The sequence below is a fragment of the Liolophura sinensis genome, chromosome 8, assembly GCF_032854445.1.
Source record: "Liolophura sinensis isolate JHLJ2023 chromosome 8, CUHK_Ljap_v2, whole genome shotgun sequence".
NCBI classification, from domain to species: domain Eukaryota; kingdom Metazoa; phylum Mollusca; class Polyplacophora; order Chitonida; family Chitonidae; genus Liolophura; species Liolophura sinensis.
In genome coordinates, this window is record NC_088302.1 from 56737667 (window position 1) to 56744612 (window position 6946).

Sequence of the window (6946 nt, forward strand, 5' to 3'; positions counted from 1 at the left end):
CCCTCTCTATCCTCTGTGTCCTCTGTACCCTCTGTGTCCTCTGTATCCTCTGTATCGTCTATGTCCTCTGTACCCTCTGTATCCTCTGTACCCTCTGTGTCCTCTGTACCCTCTGTGTCCTCTGTACCCTCTCTATCCTCTGTGTCCTCTGAATTGTCGCTTTTAATCAAGTCAATTTAATAAATTTTTATTCATCGACATTTTTCTATCAATCAGATGGATATGAATGTTAGTAAATATTTATATGGTAGTGTCTGTGATGAGAACGAAAGTTTTTTTTTATTTGTATGAGTATATTCAACTAACAATACAAAAGACTACAGCATAGAGCCTTTATCAGTGCCAGTTCACACCTATGGTTTAATCTCGTGTACCAAATGTTGCAAAGTCGATTGTCATGTCCAAGGACTGCAGCTTTTTATTTCCCAAGCAAATTTTAAGAAAAAAAACTTATTACTGCAACAACGTCAATATAATCAAATGCTGATTATTAATTTTTTACTGTTGATGGAGCTACTAGAATAACACTGATTACTTTTTTTTTCATTATTGCTTATGCTACCATTGTTCTTCTTGTCAGAAAAAATTTTCCGAGCGTGATTGCGAATGGGTGGAGGTAATGCTGCACAACTGGTATAACGCGTATCAGCACAAACACCACAGGAGGCGAAGGGACAGAAGCAAGAATGTGAAGCGGAAGCGTTTTTTTTCTAGCGTTTAATCCAGATGGTACAATGAGTCGTGGTGACTCCTCTAGAAAGACGCAGAAAAACACTCAGTTCCTCAGAGGACGAAATTTTGTCACCACTCGGGCTCCTGTACTGCCTTCCTTCCCCATTGTTCGTGTTACTCCTGCAGTCACTGACAAGCCAACTATTTCTTCCACCACGCGGCGAAGACCGCTAAAGCTCGGTTGTAAAGGGCTAAAAACCAAATACTGTCAGAGAATGAGACGTATGAGAAAAACAGGCAAACGCCTAAGACATGCCAAAAGACATCGGAGGTGCAAGCCAAGGCGGCTCTCCTATAATATACAGACAATAAGGGACAGCAGAAAGCTTCGGCGTCTTGAGAGACGCTGTGAAAGGATTCGACGCAAACGTCGGGAAAGGAGGCGTCAGAAACGGCTGCGCCTTGCCAACAGCGAGAGGCAAAGGACTTCTTTGTTAACACATTTAACCACACGCATTCCCCATCGGACATAGTGGACGATGTCTAAATGTCTGGTGTTTTGTGAGCAGTGTGCTTCCGTTCCTTCAGGACATACTATGTGAGTGTAAAGGTATATATATGTATGTATTTATACATAAATATGTATGTATTTATACATCGCTGTCATGTACAACTGCCGGCACAGATCTGGAATTTATCCCACAGTCCGGCACCTAATGTGTTAGGACGACACTATACTGCGGTATTCAAGGACAAGACCAAAAACAGGACCGTACTTGAAATTGTACTGTACAACAATGCCTATATTTATTTGTTTATTATTTTATTTATTAATTTATTTCGCTGCCATGGATTATATATAATAACTGACCGCTGATTTGGAGACTGACGCTATGGCATCCCTTCTGGGGACGTCTTACGGTTGTTACTCAGTGTTTGGTGAAAGCTTCCTATTCTGTAACATGCATGCTCACCACCTAATCCTGCTAGGCAGAGACATTTGCCTGAACACGTCTGTTACGCCACCAACTAACTAATATCTAGCCTACATACTGAGATTATAGAGCAATATAATCTGATCTTCGCGCATAGTCAGTTTTCTGCATAGCAGATTTTGAAGCAAGCGCTGCCGACAGACTTGTGCTGAAGGTGTCCTTCAAGTGGACAAGATGCACGTGTGTGTTATATGGTAGTGTATAATTCAGTCTGTTAATAAAAGCGGACATAATGTGGTAAGCCCGAGAACTACCAGACACTGACACACCTTCACGTGATCTAACTAGGCCGGTGTGGGAAATAGGCCCAGTGTGAGAAGCCCACGTGCTGTTGGACAAACTATTCATTCAGTATTATTCCAATAGAAGCAAGCTCTTGGCACCTACGGTTTCTGGTTGGCAGTTTTTGACTCTCATTCCGTATTATGTATACGTCTTATAGTATCTTCAGAATTACCCAACAGTTTGCGTATAACTCTTCCATATGCGTACGTTTATGGGGTGATTGAGTGCAAATACTTAAATTATTTAATACGCTTTAAGTCTCTGTTTTTTGTGATATAACTGTTTCTGGCGCGTCTGTCTTCATATGCCCACCTGTGTAGTAACAACATGAGTGTAACGTTATAGACTTCGTTCCCAACCTTTTACAAGTGCAATACGACTATCACAGTGTTACCATTGTTTGAGATGAAGCCCCGCCCATCTGCATGCTAGGCTTTGTCAATGCCATACCTCTATTATTACACACCACCATAGGATGAATTTTTCTGTTTTAAATTTAATGTAACGAGAAGTGCATGCTGATTGTGTTCTTTGCGCACAGTGTATCGCATTATCAACGTCATTGATGCTATGTGGTGCTTGGGAATTTTACACATGGGCGAAAGCTTCCATGTTTTCTATCAGTGCTTTGTTGCCGCCTCGATAATTGGGGTCCATGTTGTATCGTGCGGTTATATGGGTTAGCGTCTTTTTATCATTTAGACTATTACAACGACTTCTGGCAAGTCAGACTAGACTGTTCACAAATTCCCACTGCATACAGTGTCAGGTTGTAGGAGTCTTGGATACAGGGACAGTGACCGTTATTAAGACAATAAACGTTATACACCTCATCTGAACTACGTCAATGCAATTATTTATATGGATGTTTTAAAGAAGATACTATTGCGTATTCCCGTCCATGTCGCCCTCTTGGCCTGGACACCATGAACCCGCTCTAAAACGCTGTCGCAACGATACGTCACGCGCGCGTATACCATGGGGACGGTTGTCATGGACATTACGGCAGGCGCAAGGTACGACTGGTTCGTAAAACGGGTCTCATGTAATTTTACATGCAACGTAACTATGGAATGCGTTCATATAGTTGTATTTAGATTATACTTCTAGAGCTGCAAGGTATACAATTGTCAAAGTGAAATATATGTCTGTATGTCCCTGTGAAAAATAGCTGTATATCTAATTAAAACACCTTATGAAAGATAATGTATTAAGAAAGCATTAGAATATCAGCCCACGAAATATTTATGATTCATACAGTCTATCAGTCGCTCAAATCTTGTATGTGCCATTTTGTACAGAAAGTATATATAACTTTTGGGTCTATTGTTTGTGAAGCTAAATCAGGCGCCCGGTTCCGACAGAGTTTCCTCACTACGTCCAGGGGAGAGTAACAGTGAATTAGAGGTTGTCTAAGGGTTTGGGACCCGCCTTCGTTTGAAGGATATACCCCTGGAAGCTCTCCAGATTTCGTATCACTATAGACAATGGCGAGCATTACCTCTGGGGTAACAGAGGATAACTGGGAATAAATAGCCTATTTGTCTGGGAAAATAGCCGTAGTACAGGCATAACACTTCCTTGTGACTGGCTGGAAGCCGGGGTGATTACCGCGCCGCGTTTCCCCCAGCCTCTCCACTGTTTAACGCCCGTTCCCACAGTGCTGGAAATCTATCGCCCTCGCCTTTGTCAGACAAAAGCGTTAGCTCTAAGATAATTGAAGATCCATGCGAAGTTCATCCCAATCCCCCAGTTCACTCCGATGCCTCAATCTGGAGGATCTCTGTAAATCCACGCTTTGTGCAAGAGCCTATACAAGTGGGCCAGATACCAGGTAGACATAACAAATATATCAATGTGTGTTACATGTAGCTACAATCCCCTCCCCCCTCATCTCCCACACAACGTGTCATTAGGGCTAGCATATAACGATAAACTGATAATCAACACATATACATCCACTTTTGGTGGCATTTAAGTCATGTGTGCTTTTTTTGTGGAATCGAATCTTAAGGGGTTTAAAGTGCTGATTTATGGATGTGTTATTTTTCTATATAGAAATGACACTTAATGCTACAAAGCAAGTATGAAGCTAATCTTCGTACAGAGATTGAATTATTGTGAGTTTTGTCTTTCACTCAGGCGTTGGTATAGTGGCTTGCGTTCAGCAATGGCCAAGTGAGAATATGGTCACATTTCTATCTGTATTAGACATATATGCTAAAGGAAAATTAAATAGTATGCATTAGCGGTTCGGCTCTGTATTATGAAACAAGACATGAGCGTATGTGATGAAGAACTGCGTGTACATAGAAGTCATACCAAATGTTTATTGTACATACAGCCTTTGGTGAAAATGAGCCTTATATTTGTTGATTTATGATAAAAAATGTATAAATAAAATCATATTCTTTTAAATTGGGCTTGCACTTGCTTTATGTCAGCTACAGTACTCGTGATATCCTGCCGATGCAGCTGTGTAAAATATATATAGATATTTCTGTTTGTTTTTAGCATGGCTACTGCGGCCATTATACCCACAAACCTACAAGCTAGACATGCTTGAAAGTACCAAGCTAAAATCATTTTGAACACCAGATATTCACCATTCTCCACCAATTTACAACTTGTCTGCGCATAAAACAGTCCTTCTCCCCCCCCCCCCCCACACACACACACAAATATATTTTTAAATATACAATTCTTTACTCCAAATGATCGAGTAGTAGTAAATGGTGTACCCGTTGGGTGTTGTGTGGACGCGTTACAAGTGTATATCTATACCTACAGTCTTAGCGATCACGTAAACCTACAGCAAACTGGTATACGGAATCTAAGCTACACGCGTAACCTGCTAACAGTAGGATAGAAGATAAGCTGCTCAGCTTCACCATACGCATTGGCAAAGGATACAGTACCTGTCATAGCACAGACTAAAACCCGAATCCGATCTCAAAGAGATGGTAACGACACATGGTTAAACAAACACGAGTCAACCCATTTGGTTAACACACCTCGGGGAACCTGTCTTGGTTCGCCTCCCCCCTCGCTCCACCAGCCAGCTTGCGTTTTTCCTCAGGGATGCAGCGCCCAGTCAGACTATTGGGATGATAACTATTATCTGGGGTAGCACAGAACGATGTATAGGTAAGACGCTAAGCAGATGAGAAGCCCTCGTTAACGGGGATGCGAGAGTCTGTACGCTAGGTGAAAACCGCAGGGCGCGTCTTTTTGCTGCACAACCATATCAGTGTGGAAATGGTGTATGGGAATTTTTTTTATTGCATTGCATGATTCTCCGGTTAGATTTTATTCCATCAGAAACTCAGAATGCCTGACGTTTGGGCTCTGGATACATGGAAGTGTCTTAAGTTTTTATATACGTAAACGAAAGCAAACGTCTGTCTGTATTCGCTGGCGATTTCCCTGCTGTACTGTGGCATGCCCTTATGATAGGACAATGACCAGTCAGTTAATGATGTTGGGACTGACACTCAAAAGCGATGCTGAAACTGTTATACTCCCAACTGATATCTGCATGTATACGCCAGAATGGCATTAGCCCGCGGGGACAATGTATTGGAAATATGAACCTGTATGGAACATATGCACAGACAATGTATTCAGAGCTTGTTTATTTTATCTATTCTGCTGCTCGTCTCGAGGCTTCGAACCGGCGATAGATTACAAAGAAACAACTTTTACCAGAACAACAATGGGGGCCATGGAATGGGCGAACACTTCGCCCACTCGCACATGTCTCACCCGTAGCTGCTTAGCCCTGTATATTTTGCCAAGATGCGACCAACGCCATTTAATTCGGTTCATTTGAGTGCGGTATAGTAGCTGGCCCCGCCAGATTCATGTGGTGATTCTATGAGATGTGTAGACCTGATCAGCACCTTTCCACTCGCAGTTTGGTTCCAATAAGCGTTTTGGTTAAGGTAGCCGGGTCAGGCCGTGATACGAGCTGACCCCTTCTGCTCTCTTCTTCTCCCCTTACTACTGGCATGCCAACTAGGGACTTTGTGCTCACAAAATGACAAATAAAACGCGGGAATGAAATTCTCTCTTATAAACTTTCTCTTTCAACAAGGATTCAACACCACGGATTGATTTGAGCTGGCCGTCGAGGAAGGAATTCGCCGGCAGATGTGTATGAGGCCTGGAGGCTGACGACTACCCACCACAACAGCTGATCACAGGAACTACACTCCAATTCCACACATTTATCTCTGTCATCGTTTACCCTGCCTTCGTGGTTAGCGGAGAGCCTCGGTAAATTTACCTAATTACCGAAATCTGAGCATCCAAACTGACTTGCAATCGTCTGCGCTCCGATCTCTTGGCGTGATACATAACAACTCCATCCTTAATGACTAGTGCCTCAATGGTAACCAGTGCTTGTGTGTGTGTGTGTGTGTGTGTGTGTGTGTATATATATATATATATATATATATATATACAGGCCATTTAATAAAGTGCACCTTCTTATCCAGATTTTTAAAATATATTCACCAGGAGGTTTCTAAACTTTGAAATAGAAACAGATTTGTCAGAAAATGAAATCCATTAATTATCTGTTTTTATAAAAACAGGAAACGAAGAACATCCGTTTTGGTTATGAACATATCCATTTAATAAAAGTTATAATAAAAAACACACACTTGGGTCTTTAAATAGTCGGAAGAGATTATATGGTTTTGGATTATAGAGTAGTGTAGCTAAAATCCCTCACCACTACAGGCTGATTGAATCTATCAGGGCAATCAGCTGTAGTAATCCCAGATGTATGTATATGTAAACGGTTAAGCCGTGTTAAAACCACTTTGTCCCTGCCTTGGCTTGTACTCAGGTAGACATTCAACTCAGTTCACCCAACCCTTTGTACGTCGCTCAGCTGTTTCAGACACTTAGTATTCTTGATACGGTATCTATGGGTGAGAGTATAACTGCCATTGTAGCCTTTAAAACTTGGTTCGGTGCAAGCCCCA